Here is a 22,245-nt window from a genome sequence, read left to right as displayed (position 1 = left end):
GGACCAATGTATATTTCAAATTTGTTTTACATTAATAGAGGGAAGTTTTCTACAAGAAGAGTAAAATAGAGGAGGGCACATAGCCGCTTAGTTTTACTCTGTCTTAACACTATTTACTGTCTTAACACTTTTTATCATTCGTCGGTACCTCGATGTTACAGGCAGTCAGATGTTCAGGTCCCCAAACGGCAAGGGTGTAGATTGCTTATGTGCTCTGTTCAAGTTCTCAAATTAGAAGCTGCCTGGGGAAGAGGCTCTGTGTCATTTCTCTTCATGTCTGTCCATATCCCACAATGCCCTGCCCAGAGAAGGTGCCTAGGAAATGTTGGTGGATTATTTGATGATCCATAAATACGATTTTAATGGTCTCAGCAGTTTACTTCCTGTGAATCACTAGGAGGATGGCGAGTGACTGGGGAGTGGGTTCCTCTGGGCTTCAGGAGCAGAGGGCCTCTGAGGCCACTAACACTGCAGAGGTGGCAAGTAATGCTGCGTCTCTTACCATCTTCTCCACCTTCTTCCCCAGCCCTTGGATCACTGATTTTTAAACTTTTCTACCTACTTTTCCAGATCCTTTTTCCTTTCGCTTTGCCCATCTCTCATGAGCAGCCTAGCACGTGTTCCAGTGAGAATCAGTACAAAATTACATGGAGAAATTCAAGGTGAGGCTCCTCACCACCAGTGTTGACATGGCCAGCATTTTTCTTACAAGAATCAGACTTGTCTGGAGATATTATAATGCCATGATGTTTCTTCGATGGTCTTGCTCATCATGAAGAAGGGAGAGAAGGGAATCGAGGTTAAAAAAAAAACAAAAAAAAACCCTACTTAACATTCTGCAAGGGGTGGTCCTTTCAAATACAATTAGACTCACACAGTATTCATTTGTTCTTGCATTTGCTAAAAGACAAAATGGTCTGTTAGTTCATTGTGTCACTCCTCTGCCTTCCAAACCATATTGAGCGCTTTATCAGGAAAAGAGCTGAAACTCACTCCCTCTTATAAATTGTATGACTCAAAAGTAATAAATTTAAAGGTTCAAAGGAACCAGAATAAAGAAAGTGTCAAACCATGGCTTACTCTAATTAATAACCATTTATGTCTCTCATTTGGTAAAGTGCTTTGCAAATGTAATCACCTTTTAGCTTAAAGCATATTCATTTTGTGAGTAGAAAATGATTTCATTTGTGAGAATAAGAATTAAATATGGCTTTTAATCAACCTGGAGCTATTTAGTGCTAGGAGAGCTTTAAAAATATTAGCAATACTATGAAGAGTTAATTTACTACAATAATTTAAAAACCTTATCTTGCCATAGATGCTAACTTTTTGCTGATTTCTAATCAGTAGAAAATTAAACATAAAGAATAAAAGCACACACATATATACATACACACAAGGATACAGTATTAAAACCCTTGGTGTTTTAAAAGTTTCAAATGTTAGCACTATTTTTGAAAGTCATGTCTTTATTCATGACTTGATTTTTTTTTTATGATTTGTGGTTTTAGGTAACATGTTGGTCTACTTAGGACCAGCCATCCAATAACTGAGTTCCAACTATAGAAAATTTCTAAAGATAGTGCTAACTCTAATAATTTCACATTAATGACACTAAATGTTTAGTAACTGTCCTACCAGGAACAAATGCCATTTTCTGAAAAGTTTAGTGATATTTTCCTCCCTTCAGGGTGCCTTGTAGAAATTTTGAAGTTGGTTTTTAATAAATGTGTACTATATAGAAGTTGGGAAGACACTGGCATCTGCACACTGGAGCAGTAAGACATGGAAAGGTCTTTGTAAGCTTTGACTGGATTCCCGCTATTAGTGTAGTCCAACCAGAAGGACAGAGAATGGTGGCCTTTTTCCCTTCAACATTTTATTATGAAAATTTTCTGTAAAGAGTTTTATAGTAAATAGCCATATAACCCTCTCTAGAGTCTACAATTAGTATTTTGCATATAAGCTTTATAATTACCCACCTATTCATTGCTCTATCCATCCATCAATCTAGTTCATTTTTTAAATGAAAATCAAAGTTGCAAATGGGAGTATACCCTCTTATGCATACTTCACTGTACGCATAATAGCTGGAGTTCTATATTTTCAGTTCATTGTGAGATTTTTTTTTTGGTAAAATTTATGTACATTGAAATATGTAAATTTTCACTATTTCATTTTCTAAGTTTTGACCAATGTCTGTACCTGTATATCTGAATAATTATCAAAATAGAGAACATTGCCATCACTGCAGAAAAATTCCCTCTTGTCCTGTTCTGATTAATCCCTGCTGCTACTTTCCTACTTCCATTTAATCACTATTTGCATTTTTTCATTGTGAAAGAGTTTTGCCTGTTTTAGAACTTCGTGTAAATAGAATCATCTAGTAAATACTAGCCTTGTACAGGCTTTTTTCATGCAGCATAATGCTTTTGAGAGTCATCCATTTTGTTGCCTGTTTAGTAGTTTGTTTCCTTTTTATCATGCTGTAGTGTTTCTTTATATGAATGTATCAACTTCATGTATCTAGTCTTCTGTTGGTGGATGTTTAGGTTGTTGGCAGTTTGGGATTATTTTGCATAAAGCTCTTTGTACAAGTTTTTGTTATTCTTGGGGATGTATACTTTCATTTCTTCTAGTCCCGTAGTGCCTCTGGGAAGGATCAGCCTTGAATTTCAACATCTTAATTTAACTGAAGTATAAGAAATGTGGGCTGTCTAAAACCACTAAATTCAAAGTGATTTGTCACCGCAGCCATAGGAAACTAATACAGATTGGGTACTGGGAAGTGAGGGTGCTGCTATTACAAACACCTTAAAATATGGACGTGCTCTGAAACTGGGAATGGACAGAGGCTGGAAGCACTTTTGAGGCGATGATGGAAAACCCAAATTACTTTGACCAGATTGTTAGTAGAAATATGGATGTGAAAGACTGTCAGTGAGGTCTCAGAGGAAGTGAGGACTGTGGCAGAGAAAACATGAATTGTTCTGGGAATATCTAAATGGTAAATAGATTATTAGCAGAAATGTGGACTCCCGGAAGGCACTGCTGATGAATGCTCTGGAAGGATACGTCATTGGGAACTTGAGGCAAGAAGATCTTCATTGGATATAGCAGAAATTCTGACAATGTTTTTATAGAAAACAAATTGTAAATGATGAAGTTTTATTATGTTACTTGAGGAGTTTCCAAGCAGTGTTGAGTGTGAAATGTGGCTTCTTCTTGATGCTATTAGTGAATTAGGAGAGGAAAGGGATAAATTGAGGGGAAAGCTATGAATAAAAAACATTAAGAGGAAACAGACCTTGGTGATTTGGTAAGCTCCCAGCCTACCCAGATTGTAAAAGGTGCTGAAAATAAGAGGTTCATTATCAAGAAGGTCTGCTCTAGAGGTAAAATGAAGGGGTGGCAAAACAACTTTTCCAAATATTCCATAACCGAGTGAGCCATTTCCTATAGTGATATAAGGCAATTCCTATAATAATCTCCTCTTCTTTATATCTATATAAATCTCATTGCTTCCGTTTCTCTGAAGAAACTGGAAATATACATTGTCGTAATGTATTATTCTTTTCTACACATTACTGATCTAACTTTATCAACATTCTATTAAAAATGCTCATAAAGAATTTTGGTCTGTAATTTTATTTCTAATGTCTCTATCTCTAGCAGGTTTGATATCAAGGTATGCCAGCCTCATAAAACAAGTATTTGGAAAGAGTTTATCTAAGATTGATTTTATGTATTTCTTAAATATTTGATCGAATTCAGCAGCAGAATTATCTAGCACTGGAGTTTCCATTGTATAAAGCTTCTAGATAAATATTCAGCTTCTCTAATGGACATAGAGCTACTCAGATTTTCTATTTTGTCTTGTGTCAGTTTTGGAAAGTAGTATCTCAGGTATTTTTTTTTAAATTCTAAATCATTGAATTTATCACAAATTCTGTCTAAAGTATTCCTTTTATTCTTTTCATGTCCATAAGCTGTTTACTGATATCCCCTCCTTGGTTCCCAATGTTTATAATTTATCTTCTTTCTCTTTTATTCTTGATCAATTTAGCAATGGTTTTACCAATTATAGAAGACTGAGAAAAAAAAGAAATTATGTATAGTTTAGAGAGCTGAGGTTTACTTGTGAGCTAAGAATTGACATGGATTCGTTCTGAAAACATTTCTGCTAGAGGATCATGTAATAAGATATGGATTGTATTTAAAACCATACAACTATTTCACTATTTCACAGCACTTCTCAATTTACTAATCTATAGACAATGATGCCTGAGTAGATGAGTTATATGGCAAAGAGCAATTGAGTTTGACGGAAACCTATCATTATAGCATCAAGATTAGGCAACATATTCTAGTGGTTAAGAGCAAAGCTTCTGGAAATCAGACTTGTGTTTATATCTTGGCTCCAGTGCCTGCTAGCTGGGGACTTTAAACGATTTACCTTATTTTTCCAAGCATATAATGTTGTTAGGATTAAATAAAATAATTCATATAAAGCATTAAGTACAATTATTGACCCAAAGTTTTCAAAATATTTTGGGCTCTTATTTCTGTCACACCCACAACTATTATTAGCTTGGTCAGATTTAATCTTAGATAAGAGTTTGGTTTATTAGGGTACATGTGTGTGTTTCCCTCCTGTTGTCTCAAGAATTTTTACTTCCTTTCCTAAACTTTGTGAAATGTTGCTCAGCATTATTGTACCAGTACATGGTTGTAAATTATCTCCAAAGATAGTTTTGACGTCAAATAGAGTGTTGTCTTTGATTGAAGTGATTTCTGTACTATTTCTATTTGCATATTTCTTTGGGGATGAAGGGGGTATGATCAAGACTTTTTCCATGCGTTCTTGAAAATTATCTAAATCAGACCAAACAAGACTTTAAAATATAACGCCAAGCAAACAGGAAACTGACTTTTTCTTTCGGGAACTTAGTCAAAAGCCAAGTTTTTGTGGTTTATGTGAAGGTTCCTCCCACAAAGTTCAGAAATTCATCTTACATTCTCAGTCTCTCAGTTCCCTCATCTCCCAGACTACCTGCAAAGATTCCCCCTCTTCTTTCACCTTCCAGAAGCTGACTCCAAAGATACGTGCACAGATTTTTTTTAATGTTTTTTTCTTCCTCTTATAAGAGAGCTTCCCCCACCTTTTTCTTTCTTTCTTTCTTTCTTTTTCTCTTTCTTCTTTCTTTCTTTCTTTCTTTCTTTCTTTCTTTCTTTCTTTCTTTCTTTCTTTCTTTCTCTCTCTCTCTCTCTTTCTCTTTCTCTCTCTCTCTCTTTCTTTCCTTCTTTCTTTTCTTTCTTTTCTTTCTTTCTTTCTTTCTTTCTTTCTTTCTTTCTTTCTTTCTTTCTTTCTTTCTTTCTTTCTTTCTTTCTGAGATGAAGACAATCTCTTAGAGATACCAGACAGCCATACTGGCTTCAGGCAACTATAAATAATTTCCCCATCCACAACCAAATACAAGTACCTGGCATGCTGTTTATATAGCTTATTAATCATTATTTAGTCAAAGGAAATGTCAAGCGATGGACAAGCCTGGACAGAAGATGCACCTTTTGTGGAGAAACTCTTCACTTGTTGTATAACTACTGATATTTTATAGCCGTTGTGATTTAGAATAGGACTGTTGAGCTATTCTGCAAACTCATGACCAGCTTTTGACTTTAAAAAGTGACAGAACTGGGCAATTTTATTTGGAGGAAAAAGAGAACTTGATGAGCATGTACTGTTGGCTTTCCTCATTGCAAGTTCTTTTTTTCTTTAAAATTATATATTCAACATGTTTTGTGATCCATTTTTTTTTACTTGCTACTATTTTCCATACACATTTTCACATAGCAACACAGATTATATATTTGCCATCATTGACTGAAGAGCATTCTATCATGTTAAGATAATTTAGTGTGCTTAGCTCTTTTCCTATTGTTGAGAATTTGAACTGTACATAATTTGTCAGCCACTCTTACAAATATTGGACAAAAGAGGACTTCACTATCTGAATTACCCTTCCTCCTCTGGGGTTATTTCCTTTGTGTCTACTGTCAATGGTTCTGTATATCATATTAAAGCTTTCTGGAGAGGAGGGGATGATCAGAAGGAAAGCTTTACTCTGAGTTAATTCTTTGGAATCTGAGTTTATTGCAAATATTTGAACAATAGTTTACTTCTCATAACCATGTTTCTTACTTTTTTTTTTTATGACCAATAGGACATTTCAGAATCATAGAACTTTGGGAATAATTTATTCAACTAATATCTATTGTACACTTATTTATACCTTTTTTTTAAAATGAGTAAAGTGAGGCCTGGAACAGAAATGCTGGGAGCAAAATACTTGTACTTTGGTCCAGTATTTGAATATGAATGTTTTTGTATTTCAAAATTTTTTACCTTTATTATTGCCTATAATTATCCCATTATATATTTTTATCTTATGGTCCTATAGGATACATTTGTTGACTTTTTTTTATTTTGCTTTAATTTACAGAGGAAGCAATAAAAACTTAAAGGACTTTATTCAAAGTCATGAAGTTAACTCTTGGTCAAGCCAGGATACAAACTCATTTTAGTGACTTCTGTTCCATGATTCTTTCCTCAAGACTTCGTAAATATTCCAAAATTAGAAACATAAACCAATTCATGTATGTAGGAGTGTAACTCATAGGCTATTTTCATAACTGAGTTACAAAGTCTTGGTCTTCCCAGCACAGGATTTTATCATTTTCAACTATCTGATCATTAAAAACATTATTTCTGAATGGATAAGGGGGCAAAAATTTATAATTTAGAAATTCATTTAAAAAAATATTTATTGTCTGTTGCAACAGAAGAAAGGCTGGGGGAAAAATGTAATTGTAATGTATACATGTAAGGATAACCTGACCCCCTTGCTGTACAGTGGGAAAAAAAATAATAATAATAAATAATTTTAAAAATATATATATTTATTGTCTGCTTTCTATACGCCAGGTATTCTTTTCACCACTAGGGATTCAGCAATAAGCAAAAGAGACACAGGCCATGCCCCTGTGGCAAACACATATTGAATTAAAATGTTCAACCTTATTAACAATCAAATGAATACATAAAGAAAAGCAGTAATCAGGTACTTTTAAATCATTATTGTATCAGATTAGTTCTTTAAAATCAAAAGAGAAAAAAAATTTACAGATTTCCCATTGTGGTTCAGTGAGTTAAGGACCCGACAGTGTCTGTGAGGATGTGGGTTCAATCCCTGGCCTCGCTCAGTGGGTTAAGGATCTGGCGTTGCCACAAGCTGCTGTGCAGGTCACGTTTGCGGCTCGGATCCCACAATGTTGTGGCGATTCACAGCAGCTCCGATTCAATGCCCAGCCTGGGAACTTCCATATGCCAAAGGTGTGACCCTAAAAAGAAAAAAACAAAACAAAACAAAAGGAGAAAATGCTCAAGGCCTGCAAGTGTGAAACTGATACTTTCATCCACTACAAGAGGAACTTGAGATACAATCTCCTTCTGGGGAAGAAATTTTGCAAGAGACAGCGAGCCTAAGAAATATACATACTTTTTGGTTCAAAAGTCTCACTTCTGGAAAAAAACTAGCTGCACAAAGATGTTCATTTCAGAGTTCTTTTAATAGTTTAAAAAAGTTTTAAAGGGAAGGATGACTGTAAGAACAACGAAGAAAAACATGAGGCATCCACACAATAGAATTAAACATAGGCTTTCAAACATAGCATTTATAAATAATTTGTGTAGGAAAAAAGGACTCTATAAAGTGGTATATTCAGTATGATCTAGAAGGAGAAATACCAAAATGATGAAATTATCGGTCGTTTATTTTTCTCTTCCTGTTACATCTTTTGGTGTTTTCTAGGTTTCTACAGCAAGATTTTATTACTTTTATAATCAGGAGATAACTTTAGCTCTCTCTTCCCCCTATGCTTCCACCACCATCCAAAATAATGTGTCATTACAAGTGTGTTTGTCTTTGTGGAGTCACAAAAATGAAGATGCTAATGGGAAGGAAAGAGAACCAGAGGATGTGTGAAAGATGTGTTTTGTCTTCAATCATCATCTTGTCTTATATTTAACTCTGAATAATTCCTTTTCTCTCTTTTATCTTATTTGTGCTGGGCTGACATATAACAGAGTTCCCCAAAGAGCATTTAAACACTACTCTTAGGTTAAAATTGTATCCTCTTATGTGCCCAGGAGTGGGATTGCTGGATCATATGGTAGTTCTATATTTAGTTTTCTGAGGAACCTCCATACTGTTCTCCATAGGGGTTGTACCAATTTACATTCCCACCAACAGGGTAGGAGGGTTCCCTTTTCTCCACACCCTCTCCAGCATTTGTTATTTGTAGCCTTATTAATGATGACCGTTCTGACAGGTGTGAAGTCATACCTCATTGTAGTTTTAATTTGCATTACTCTAGTATTCAGCAATGATGAGCATCTTTTCATGTGCCTATAGGGCATCTATATGTTTTCTTTGGAGGAATGTCTATTTAGATCAAATGTCTAAATAAAAGAAATGTCTATTAGATAAAATGTCTATCTGCCCATTTTTCAATTGGGTTCTTTTGCTGTTGTTGAGTTGTATAAGTTGTTTGCATATTTTGAATGAAATAATGCCATTTGCAGCAACATGAATGCAACTAGAGATTCTCATATTAAGTGAAGTCAGAAAGAGAAAGACAAATACCATATAATATCACTTATATGTGGAGTCTAAAATATGGCACAAAGGAACCTATCTACAAAACAAAAATAGATTCTCAGACTTAGAGAACAGACTTGTGGCTGCAAAGAGGGGGTGGGGTAGAATGGGAGTTTGGGGTTAGTAGATACAAACTGTTATATTTGGAATGGGTGAGCAATGAGAGCCTGCAGGGAACTACATCCAATCTCTTGGGATAGAGCATGATGGAAGAGAATATAAAGAAAAAAAAAAATATATATATAATATATGAATGATCGGGTCACTTTGCTGTACAATAGAAATTAGCACAACATTGTAAATCAACTATACTTTAATAAAAAGTAAATAAATAAATTACACATAGTAAAGTACAAAAAAAAAAAAAGCATAGCCTTTTGCCTTATAGACCGAATAGAAGCCCAGTGGTTCCATAGGGACTTGAGGGTTCAAATTCCCACATCTTTGAGCAACTAGAACTCTTCTTTTGCGGCGTTAAGTTCACTGTGTCCATTCTCCCACAAGCATACTCATCCAGGAAAGGTGGAAATACCTTCTGGCAAAAGGTTCAAGACAACCTGCCAGAAACACAGAAAGAAATGTCTTCATTCAGCCTTGTTTTTTCCACAGCTTTTCCATGAACTGCTGTGGGTGGATCTGGACAGAACGTTCTGTGCTGGCAATGGCAAGGTCACCTCAAGAGTTAAATTTGCTCAGGTCAGAAGAGTGCTGGGGAGCAGAGTGGCTGGTCTGAGGCACTGGATGAGGGGCAGGCAGGCAGTGAGGGGGAAGTGCAGTCCTGCCCAGCTGTTCTCGGGGCCTTGAGAGATTTCCCTCCTCCGCTCTAGTCACCTCCCCTTGTCCTGGTGCCAGATGCTGTGGGGGTGTTAGGATCACTGATCTAAATGGAATGAAACAGTGGAATGGTTCTTGGCTACTGATAGAACTTCCACTGAGCATCAATTCATTGTTGATCTATGCCAAATCATTAAAGAAAAATCCTTAATAAGCTCATGTTTAATATTGCTGTTTGGCTGAAAGTATTAACTGGGAAAGCCTAGCTCTGAAGGATCTCCATTACATATGTTTATTGCTTTAATTACTGATACATGTTTACATGGGTGCATTATTTAACAATTACACTTAGAACAGAATATTATAGTATGCTATACTATATCATGAAGTGCTACGTTACCTTAAATAAAGCTTTTAGGATGGAACTAATCCAGAGTGCTCAAATAGTTTCCAAAAGAAAATATTTCAACTTGACTCGGGACCCTGACAAGGTGCAAAGGCTCCGTGCCTTGCATTGAGTAAGTTCTACTGAAATACTTGGATTCAACTGAAAAATGTGCTCGAAAGAGAAGCAGGAAGCCAGGGCACTGAGCAAAAACACTGGACTGGCTAACCAGCTGTAGAGTTTGGGAAAGATGGTTAGTCTCCCCTTCTGAGCTCAGTTTCTGGATCTGCAAAATGAGAGCAATGCACAAAGAGGGCCTCAAAGTCCTTGTCCACGTTCTGATACAGAGCTCATGGGCTGGGCTCCCAGGAATCCACGCATCATCCATGACGGTTACCAAGGAAAGGAACTCCGGGGCCCAGACGCCTGACTCTGCCTCCCCTCCAGACCTCTAAGCATGTGCTGTGATTATGCAAGCGTGTGTGTCCATGCCTTTAGGCAAACATACATGTTCCAAGGGCTAATAATAGTGAGACACAAAGGAGGGACAGGAAGCAGAGAGAAAAGGACAGTTCTGGGGTTGCAGGAAGGGTCAAACATCATAGAATAGAAACACAGCACTGAGAGAAGCCATCCTGAGCAGGGCTACACCCTTTCCACAGCCAGACCTTAGCTCACCCCTGAGCAAGGACTGCTGCAATCTGCTCTCACTAAAAGCAACCAATTCCTATTATCCTCCACAATTTGGGGATTGAGCCAGAATAAGAAGAGCCCCCAGGATTCACAACTGGCCCTCAAAACTCCAGCAGTAAAATACACATGGGCTTATAATGACTTACTGCAATAGAATTATCTTTTTATTTAACCAGCCTTTGCTGGGCATCTTTTTATTGCCAGAAAGGTGCCCAGGTTGGAGGTGTGAAGAGGACATAGTCCCTGCCCCCAAAGATATTCACACCCAGTAGCAAGGGCCTTGTACATAACCATTAACTGTCTTCTCAGTTCTGTAGGATTTACATCGTGTAGGGTCATCAAAGACACCATGATTGTATAGGACCTACTGTGATGTCTTCTTATATCCATATCTTACCCCCCGGACCAGTTATTAAGTAACTGTCTTTCAGTCTGAAGCCCACCCTTCTGTACTCTGTCTATGAAGCTGCAGGTGTGTTCCTGCAGACTGCAATTCCGCTCTGCTCTCTGGCCCCAAGTTCGTTTCTGCCAAAATAGCTGCAAGGCAGAGGGGGCTGTGAGGCTGGGAGAGGTAAGGCTTGCTTCTTCTTCTCTGCTTCCTGGTCCTGGGAGTGTCACCCCAGCAATGCTTCTTCACTCCAGCAGTGACAGTTCCTTCCCAGAGCAGTGCTGAATCCACTTTGCAGTTTTCCAAATGCTTAGAACCTGCTCTATTGAGTTACCCTCCAAGATGGTGGCTGGTACCAGGTTTCTCCCAGTCTGGGTCCCACACTCCTCTGAGCTCAGAGACCACAGACCAGCCAGTGGTATCCACTCCTGAGGCCCAAGTTTCAGTTCCATGGAGCCTGTCTTCTCAACTTCTAAGCTTTAATAATGCAGCCTCTTGCCTTTGTTTCCTCAGCCTGGGGGTGGTAGCTACTTCCTGCAGTGGCTACCTGCAGGATATCTTGACTTCTGTTTTCATCTTTCAGGTACCTGTGAACAGCTTCAAATAAGGGATCTGATTTCTACTCCTGATAAGACTGAAGGATAAGCCTCCCTGAATTAACTGGGGGGGAGGGGGGTCAGGAAATTGTAGTGGGAACGGCATGAGTTTTGCCTGGACCTGAATTCAAATTCTGGTTCTTACACACTTTGAAAAGCTACTAATTCTTTCCCACCTTGATCTGCTGGTAACAAAGATGAGGTTTCCAGCTGCTGTGACGGGAGCTGAGGGGCTTGGCACAAATGGCCTGCTCGGAGGTAACAGCCATTATGACACCAGATTGTTTGGCTTCTAAGGCCAAAGCCAAGGTCCCGTATATCTTATCATTCCCAGCAGGATATATCATAAATCTATTTATATGATACATGCTTAATAAGAAGCTGTTGAATGAAATTTATGGTTATCAAGGCGGCGGTGGGGGGGGTGGGTTCCCGTTGTGGCTCAGTGATGATGAACCCAACTAGTATTCATGAGGATGCAGGTTTGATCCCTGGCCTTGCTCAGTGGGTTAAGGATCTGGCATTGCCATGAGCTGCAGTGTAGGTCTCAGATGTGACTCAGATCTGGTGTGGCTGTGGCTGTGGTGTAGGCTGGCAGTTGCAGCTTGGATTCAACTCCTAGCCTGGGAACCGCCATATGCCAAGAGTGCAGCCCTAAAAAGAAAAAAAAAAAAAAAAAGGGGAGGGGGAAGAGGGATAAATTAGGAGTTTGGGATTAAAATGTACACACTCCTATATTTAAAATAGATAACCAACAATGACCTACTGTATAGCACAGGAAACTCTGTTCAGTATCTTGTAATAACCTCTAATGGATGACCACATAAAAAAAGAATATATATATATATAAAGAATGTGTATATAACTGACCCACTTTCCTGTACACCTGAAACTAACACAACATTGTAAGTCAACTATATTTCAATAAAAATGTATTCAAATTAAAAAAAAAGCAGCAGCAGCTGTGGAACTGAAAAAAGCACTTAAACTATTTGTGGCTCAGTGAAATAATTAACTTTCATGAATCTAACATGAAACCCTTCGTGGTGGGCATAATTTGTCTTGAAGTTATGGTTTAAAACATCTTTTAAATTGTCACTTTATCTTATTTATTTTGCTTTTTAGGGCCGCACCCGCAGCATATGGAGGTTCCCAGGCCAGGGTTCCAATCCGAGCTGCAGCTGCCGGCCTACACCACAGCCACAGCAAAGTGGAATCCAAACCACATCTGCAACGTACACCACAGCTCATGGCAATGCCAGATCCTTAATCCATTGAGCAAGGCCAGGAATTGAACCCACATCCTCATGGATGTTAGGTTTGTTACCGCTGAACCATACCAGGGACTCCATAAATTGTTATTTTTAAATGGGGATTAATGAATTGACCTGGATGATAGGAGGAGAAAATCCATGTCATTTATTCTTCTACCAGCCTGGCAAACCATCTTAGAGCCTGGATAATGGGATGTGGGAACGTGTACCCTAACTTTCAGAAAGAAGCCAAATTTGGTCAGCGAGGGGCACATTTATGGCTCTTTCTGGCTACAAAACAGACATTAGTATAATTTTTCATTTCATGGCACACTTCATAAAGAAAATTGGTGATATCTCATCTGAATGTTGAATTCAAGACTCTAATGTAAATCTGAAAAATGAACAGGGCCCCAAAGGAGCGTCGGGGGCCTTCACAACCCAGTGTGGATAAAAGCTGTTCCAACACGGAGAGGAGAACAAAGCATCTATTCTTTCCAGCCCAGCAGATAGATAGACACCCAATCTGGGTAACGGCTGTGTACACAGGAGAAGGAGGAAGTCAGCAGGGCTTTCTTGTTTTACATTTAGGGTTACGTGGGGCTGGGCCTGATAAAGGTATTTGCATCTAAGTCTGGAAGGTGTATGGTCTCAGTCAAGGGTCCCCTGGTCCCCAAAGCCTGAGTGCAGATGTGGAAGAAGTCAGTTCATTCCAGAACACTGCCTCCCCACAAAAGCCTAAAACTTCTCTAAGGAGAAAAACAGCTGCAGCAGACCCTAAATCATTCATTTCTCAAATAAGCCATGAATCTGAGCTAACGAGGGGGGCAGCTTTGAGTGAACCAGAGCTTGCTGTCATCCTGGGTGGCTTGCCCAGCCTCGAAGAAGCTGCTGGGTTCTTTGTAGAAGAGTGTGATGCCTCAACACAGGAGAAGAGACGTCAGTGTGCAGGAGGAACCAGAGAATGCATCACTTTGTGTCCAAAAGACTTTTCTTGTCTCCATACCCATTTATGTGGGGGCCCCAAGGCCATGTCCTCCAGGAAGCCTTTCCTGAATATGCTCCCCTCTCCTGGAGCAGGTGAAGAGCTCCTGCTGGGCATCACAGCGAACAAAATATCCCAGCTGGACTGTGTGCAGGCACTGTTTCTGCTTTCCCACACACACATTGCATGAAAGAGAGAAAGAAAGAGGAAGGAAGGGAGGAAGGGAGGAAGGGAGGAAGGAAGGAAGGAAGGAAGGAAGGAAGGAAGGAAGGAAGGAAGGAAGGAAGGAAAGAGTTAGTGGATACAAACTATTACCTTGCATAAACAAGGTCCTACCATACAGCATAGGGAACTATATCCAAACTCTTGGGATAGACCATGATTGAAGATAATATTTTTAAAAGAATATATATATATATATATATATATATATATATATATATATATATACATACACACACACACACACACACACACATATATATATATATATATATATATATGTTATGACTGAGTCACTTTGCTACAGCAGAAATTGGCATAACATTATAAGTCAACTATACCTTACTACAAATAAATAAATAAAAATGAAAATGAAAAATAAAGGAAGGAAGAAAAGAAGGATGGGGAGGGCAGGAGAAAGAGCAAGAAGCAGATGGGAGAGAGGAAGGAGGGAAGAGAGAAAGAGAAAATACAAGACAGGGAGAGAGAAAGGATCAGTCAGGAGCAAAGGGCTCTCGGGCTGCGTGAGAACCAGCCTCCTGTAGAGATCACCGCTACCCCACGGACTGAGATTATCCTTCCCCGGTTAATCATTGTCCAGGTTGGTGGTGGCGTGCCTGAACCATCTGCAGAGAGCACCTGGGGAAATAAGAAATAAGTCACCTGAGAGGGGAAAAAGCTCTGACTGTGTCTTGGACATTTATTCCACTGGGGTGTTTAGTCATCCTTGCTGTGCTAATTGGTCACAAGCTAGAGGTTTCTCCTTGGCCTGGACACATGGCTGGTGGTGATCCACTAGGACCCCAGGTTTATAAACAGGTAGAGACAGCAGCTTTCAGTGAGCTGGGGACAGGGCAGAAATGGCAGTGAGGGGAAGGGTGGACCATTACACATACAACCTAAATCAGAGCCAACTATCAAGCTGGAGGGAACATCTAGCTGATGAATATGCCTCAGGCAAGTTTGAGGACAGCTGATTGAAGGCTAGGCAAGGCACAGAAACCTGTGTGCCCTTTAAGTTGAGCCTGCACGTCACCTGTGCTGGCCTGCCTAGCCAGCCTTCAGCTGGCCATTAGCTATCTCAGGACACTAAATCTGCACTGCTACGCCCAGCCACACCCAGGCATTTCGTTACCTTGTGGTTTCTTTTTCTCCTTGGTTTCCTAGCCACACTTATTTTGAAAAATGTTAACTCTTCTTTAGCTGAATTACAGCATAAAGGGTATGCTTACACCTTAGCTCAGAAAAATAAAGAGGTAAAAAGCATCCACCGCCTTGGCATGAGTGAAGGTACAATCCAATTTCTCCATTCTGTCAGAGGGTCATTCGGGCTTAGGGGTCAGCCGAACGCTCTTTAGTCCCTGTTCCTTTGATGATGGCTTTAGACAAGTTAACCTCTCTGAGCCTCAATTTCCTCATCTGTAAAAAGAGGACAATAACCATATCCACCTCACAGGACTGTGTGATAATAAAGATAAAATAAGTTAACAGGATTGTGGCAGAGCTGCTATATGTCCACCTATAATATCTCTTCCCTTCTTTTTTCTAGTAATCAATTTTTACCTGGGAACATGGCAGTATGAAATAGAGACTACATCTCTGAGTATCTCTGCATCTAGCAGTTCCATTTGACTAAATTCTGGCCAATGAATTACACATGGAGATGCAGTGGTCCCCTTACAGGAAGATCCTTAAACTGGAAAAAAAAAATCCTTCTATCCTCTTCTTTTTCTTGCTGATTAGAATGTGGAAGTGATGGCTGGAGCTGAAGCAGCCTTCTTGATCCAGGAAGCAGCACACAAATGATTGTAGATGAACAAGAAGGAAAAAGCCTGAATTCCTGTAAAGTTTGAGGAAGCCATTTTACAGCCTTTAAATGCCTACCTTGGGATTCATTACAAAAGAGGAATGAACAAACTTTTGAAAAAAAAAAATCCATTCTGAAGGAGTCTTACTCATCATTGAACTAAAATCGAACTAGGGCTGTAAAGTATGCAGAGTGATTAGCCCAGTGTAGGTAAGATCTTGCTATCATTTTTCTGCTTTTTAGGAAATACATGTCAACGTTCTCAAAAATACAGACATAAAGCAGATGGACTAAAAGGGCCAGAGAGGGAGTACTGGCCCATCCCTTCCTAGCCTCAGCACCACTCCCAAGGCCATGTGAATGAGACAAAAAATACAGCCTTTGCCAGGCTGAGGCTATGGGACACCAGCATGGGCGGGAACACCCAGCCTCCTGGCCTGACTTGATTCCCTCTGCTAAGCCTCTCCTCTGGGCAGCACTATGATCTGCAGAAGGGGGAAAAGGACAGAAAGAGCCCCATGAACCACACAAACTCTGGACATAAGTAGACCTGGGTTTCTCCCCTGGCTTCTCCACCCCCTTGCCATGTGACTTTGGGCTAGTTACCAGCCTCTCTGAGCCCCTGTCTCATGTTAAAACAGAACATGGGATAATACCTGCCCCTTGGGGTTGTCGTAAGACACAAACACAATGTCAGTCAAGGTCTGAACATGGTCTGACATAAGTATTTGGTAAATGTTTAGAAATGAAACCTGAACTTCAGCTCTTACCATTCCCAACCCTAGCCCCAGGGTTCATCCAGAGCCATTTACTAACTGCCCCAGGAGAGTTTGTCCTCTCCCCACACTGTGCCTCGTGCTCACTCCATCTCTACCCAGAGCTCCACCACTGCCTTCCGTCTCTCCTCACCTTCCATAAATGTCAGGGCAGCCTTCAGCCCTCCTTGACTTCCAGCCCTGGGCAATCTCTCGCCTGCTCCTCTGAAAGGCGCCAGCATTTGATGTCCAATCCCTCGTTAATATTTACTGCCTTGTATTGGGGTTGAATTTTGGAGTGCGTGTCTCGTCTTGCCAGCCTTACCTTAGGCTCTGCAAGGGTGTGGCTCATGCCTTTTCCACCTTCTATCCCCTCAGCTCTCAACCCAGTGAACACTCACCTCTGGGAAACTTGCTCAACTAGGAAACCAAACCCAATTATCCGGAGCCCTCTAACGAATTTCTTTTTTGGAATCCTTTTTGAACCTATGTGCCTGTCACTCCTCTTTCAAAGCACGTTGACCATGGTGCCTTCCTGTGATGTCATCAGGGGCTCAGTTAGCTGTGCATGGATGGTATCCAGCTGAGGTCTGTTGGCACAGATCGCTTGGCTGAACTTGGCTTTGATGAGTCATGGGGGAAAGGGGTTGGAGGGAAAGGTGAGAGGGGACTTCATTTAGGAGCAATTCACTACTCTGACCAAGGAAAATAATTTTATAAACGTCTTACGGGTGATAAGTCCACACGACTCTTTGAAATCTGGGAGTACAGCAAATTTATCTTCTGAAAGAGGACTATTGCAATGTAAGCCAACACTGTTATTTCGAATATGAGAATGCCTGGTTTTTTTAAGCAGATATGTTGGACTTTCTGCCTGTGCATGTGCATAATTTGCAGGCTGCCTCTAATGGATCAAGAAAAGGAACAGGGCAACAATAGGGCTGAGATGGTAGCTTTGCGATGGGTGTCCCCCTGGACAGGAGGCCCTAGCTTTCTCCAGGCAAGCTAGAAGGGCCCCCAAGAGTGTAAGGTCATTCCAGCTGCAGAGTGGGTAGGAAGTAGTACAAAAGAAATTCCAGGACCACCACTATCGCTTTTTAGGTAATTGAAGACTCATCAGGGCTGCTCATTAAAAATATAAATTCCCTGGTTTCTAACCTCACCCCCCGACCCCCCAGTGGTTCAGGAGGTCTATGGCAGGACTCAGGAATCCGCATTTCTACCAAAACGGCAGCACTACTGTCTTCACTCCTACAGTTGCTCTACCTTAGATGTGGCAATAATAAAGCACAAATGAGTTAATCATCTCGCTTAAAATGTAGACAGGGCAGTAATTGGAGTATAATTTTGGACCAGAGACCCTCCCATCCCAGAGATGTGGGTGGCTGGCTTGGCCAAGGGAGCTCACACCAAAGGGTTTGGTGTGGGGGAGGGTTCGGGGCGGGTCCTGGAAGTGCTCCCCAACCGTGGACAAGAGAAGTATGTTGGCCACCAGCTGTTCTGGGAGAGTGACTCATCAGCCTATGTGGCAGTAACCACGGCTGGTGGAATGAGTCCCTGGGCCGTGGGGGGTGACGGGGGAGGTGACGGCTGTGGCTGGAGAGAGCAGTGCATTCCAGAGGAGAACCAGACCTCCTGCAAGGATGCCAATCTGTGCTGTCAGTCACTTTGGCAGTGATGAAGGAGGGAGAGGGAGGGACAAATGAGCGGTCTCAGCAAGACGGCAGAGGCACCATTTAGTCACTGGCATTAAAGCCCTGTGTCCACTATCCCCCAGACTCGGCCTGCCTCCTCCTCTTCCCCACCCTTCAATCTGGTCCCCTCTAGGCTTTAATGTCTTCCAGGCACCCACTCCCTTCGTGTCCCTGCTGTTACAGACATCATTCCCTGGCTGCATAGTCCCACCACGATGCCCTGAGCTCAAGACTCATCAGCTCTCACTGGGACTCAGGAGGCTCCTAGCTCGCTGTCCTCGCCTCCTGTCTCCCTACCGCTAATCCATCCTTCCGACAGCCACTGATGCGTTCCCTCCAAAAATGAAAACCCAAGCATGTCGTTCCCTTACGTAAAAGCCTCAGTGGACCTTGACCATCACTGTGCATCAGAATCACCCAGGGGCTTGTTATAAAACACAACACAGGGCCCCAGCTGGAATGTCCTTCCCTCTTCCACATTTTCCTCCTTTGCCCACTGAACTCCTGACCCTGTAGAATCTGTGATGCCTTCTCCATCCCCTCGCCCTCATCTTCACTCCACCTCCCCCACCGCCATCCCCGCGATTCTCAGCAACACACACCGAGTGCTTGCGCTGGTACATCCCATTGACAACCACAGGGGGAAAAAAAAATATCCATGATGTGGGTCTCATTATTCTTCCCACCTTACAGAGATGTTGAAACCAGGGCTTGGGTAGGTTTGGAAACTTGCCCCCGTCACACAGCTAGAAAACGATGAAGCCAGGATTCAATCGTAGCAGCCTGTACCCAGCGCCTGGGCTCTTAACTCCTGCAAGTACCGACTCGTCCAGATGGAATTAAGTCTTTCTTCCTCCGTGCTCTCAGAACACTCTTCTTGTCACTTCCAGATGAAAACCTACATCCAACAGGACGTAAGGTCTTACTTCCCAGATTGAGTTCCTCAAGGGTGGGTCCTCACCTTGGTGTCCTAAGCCCAGCACGTAGAGGGAACTCCATGTGGGGTGAATGCACAACTGAATATTTCCACTAGAGTGTTGGCAAATGTAAAGTAAAACTCTTGCTGGGCCATGAGAAATGAGAACTATTTCAGAAGATCACTCAAGTTCCTTGTAATATACCAACTCAACACGCAGGTACCATTTTACATTGGAGATTCATAGCTATCACTCTATGTCAGGAGAAACCCTAAGAAATATGAAAATTCAAAAAACGTGATTGCTATTAACTTACCACTTTGCCCATTTCCATCTTGGCTCCCCTGATTATGTCTTTTAAACGTGTTCACAGTGATTGGAGGTTTCCCCTGGAATAGCACAAAGGCAGAGGTGTCTGCACAGTAGCTTTTTTGTTTGTTTGTTTGTTTTTGCTTTTTAGGGCTGTACCCACAGCATATGGAGGTTCCCAGGCTAGGGCTCAAATCGGAGCTGCAGTCACCAGCCTATGCCAGACACAGCAACATGGGATCCAAGCCACGTCTGCAACCTACACCACAGCTCACGGCAGCTCCAGATCCTTAACCCACTGAGCGAGGCCAGGGATCAAATCCCAAAACTTCATGGTTCCTGGCTGGATTCATTTCTGCTGCGCCACGACGGGAACTCTTGCACGGTAGTTTTACAAGAAACTTTGGTTCAGTCTTTTCTGCTGGTCTAGAAAAATACCCTTGGGAAGTCACCATTTTAAACCAAAAAAAAAAAAAATTATAGATGCATGCAAATTAGAGTGAAATTTCATGTGTGTTTGGAACCAAGGCCAAAACAATGTTTTCTGTAAATAAGCACCATTCACAAGAGAATATCAATTATCTTCTATATACAAATCCAATGTAGAGGCAAAAGTGAACTTTTTGCTTCTTTCTTTTACTAGGAAGGAAGCTGTTGCCAGCCATCCCTCGGGTTATCTCTCCTGCTGCAAAAGTTTTCTTTCCCAGGTTAAGAAATTATAGTTTGGGTTGAGGAAGGGGAAAAAAAAATGAGAAAATGCTACACCGTGGAGAAAAAATGACCTGTCAGCACTCAGTTATTCCAGAACTAGTGCATGCTTCAGAACTCCTCCCCAGGCTCTCCCTGGGCTTCAGGCCATGCAGTGCCAAAGGTATTATTTCTTTTCCATCTGACTTCAAGGCCCCTGTCAAAATGCACCTTAAGTGAACAGACTGTCAACGTGAGTGCCTTGTTAAAGGCACCTGAAGGCCTAGCGTCCACCGGCACTGTTCTGGAAGGCAGAGATACAGTGAAAAAGCCACATCTCTTCCCCCCTGCAGTGTACATTCTAATTCTCTTATTACCAACTCTACAAACTCCTGTTCTCTCAGGAAGGTTTTGGACCTGGGATAGCTGACTGTCTGGGCCTCTGTGTCTTCACTCAAGGCCTTCTCCCACCTGCTGAGGCCCAGGGCCGGGCCCCCTCCTCAGTGGCAATGTGGAAGCTTTTAGCTCCTTTGACCCAGTAGGCATAGAGGTGACTTTGTTCTACAACTCCCTGAGGATGGTTTTCCCCACCCTACAAGGCAGTGAGCACAGATCTTGCAGAGAAGCCTGGAGTACTAAGCATTCGGTCAGCAGGAGGAAAAAAAAAAAAAACCAACACTTTTCCAGCCCCGGCCTGTTAAGGACATGGTCTCAGACATTTCCTGCCTGAGCCTCAGCAGCTTTCCTCCGCCTGCACGCATGCTCCCCCTACTGCCTGATGCTGGCAACGGCACCCTGGCTCCAGGAGACCCAGGAACGCCCCAGCCTGGCTCTGTAAGACTGCAGAGCAACTGCCAAAAAATGAAACAGGAGATCCTTAAGAATTTTTTCATTGCTTCGGTGCAGGGCCCAAGCTAAGTTTTTTTCTTTACATTTCAGGAATAAGCTGTGTAATTAAAGATTGAATATAGATCCTCCCTGAACAGAATTTTGCATACGATATTAAATGTAGGCTTCCCCCTAAGAGTTAAATAAATGCAAAAGCTTTAGGTTTGGATTCAGAATCGGGGACACGGATTCCGCTTTTACTCCTTGATTTGATGAGTTACCTTGGACTCTTTAACCATTTTAAACCTCAGTTTCTTTATCCATAACTTGGGCATAAGGATATGGCTCATCTCCTAGTGTTGTTGTGTAAAGGAAATGAAAGCATATAACTGTGTCAGAAAAGTGTTTTATAACATAAACACTTCATGTGAGGTATTATTTTCCCCTTCCAATCCAACACACACACACACACATACACCCTCCCTTTTCCATTTGAGTGGAAATGCTAGTGGAGGCGATTTAAACTCTCTAAGAGGAAGTAGGGTAAGGAAGCTCAGTGACAAACAGGAAGTAACAAAAAATGCCACCAGAAAAATTGGCTCAGGCAAAAGAAAAAAAAAAAAAGTCCTAGGTTATGTTTTTAAAGATCAAGTCAGATTTAGTTCATGGTATGGGGTGTTGCCAGCCTGGCTCGACCCCCTGAATTAGGGGCTTTCCAGAGATGATTAGGTGATTCTTTTGACCTCGATTTGACCTCACAACTGGGAATTCTTACCGGGCATTTTTGGATCTCCGCGTTAGGCTGGTTCCTGCCTTTTTAAATGTAGGTCTCTCCTCCTTTCCCCCGCGGCCTGGGAGGGGCTGAGCGCGCGGAGCTGGGGCCCCGCCCGCGCCCGGAGCGGCCCCGCCTCCTCTCCGAAGGCACCTCCCTTCCTGGCTGCACAAACCTGCCACATTGTAGGTTGGCTTCTGGAGGGAACCTGAGCAAAGCGCTGCAGTGTTGGCCGCACAAGGAAGTTTTACAGCGCTGGGGTTTATGTCCAACTTTCCTTCCAAATTTTTGCTAAGAGACGAAATCCTGGATATTTTTCTAGGAGGAAAAAAAAAAAAACCCTAAAGGGAAACGTAATAACATGTCAGGACACATTGTGCTATTTATTTGCTTGTTTTTCCTGTCTAGTTCTTGAAATCTCCTTCCAAAAATCTTACCACCTTTCTTGCCTCTTGCTTAG

The 22,245-nt window shown here is 41.5% G+C and overlaps 1 long non-coding RNA gene across 1 annotated transcript; it reads right to left on the bottom strand.

The window, feature by feature from the left end:
• Positions 1–14,472: 14,472 nt before the first annotated feature.
• Positions 14,473–21,856, bottom strand: LOC125138259 (uncharacterized). Its single transcript, XR_007137613.1, has 3 exons — positions 21,789–21,856; positions 19,506–19,578; positions 14,473–14,655 (listed from the first exon to the last, which is right to left on the bottom strand). It is a non-coding gene; the product is annotated as an uncharacterized LOC125138259 (long non-coding RNA).
• Positions 21,857–22,245: the final 389 nt, after the last annotated feature.

This window comes from Phacochoerus africanus, chromosome 10 (assembly GCF_016906955.1).
Source record: "Phacochoerus africanus isolate WHEZ1 chromosome 10, ROS_Pafr_v1, whole genome shotgun sequence".
NCBI lineage: Eukaryota > Metazoa > Chordata > Mammalia > Artiodactyla > Suidae > Phacochoerus > Phacochoerus africanus.
This window is presented reverse-complemented; position numbering and strand designations above follow the sequence as displayed.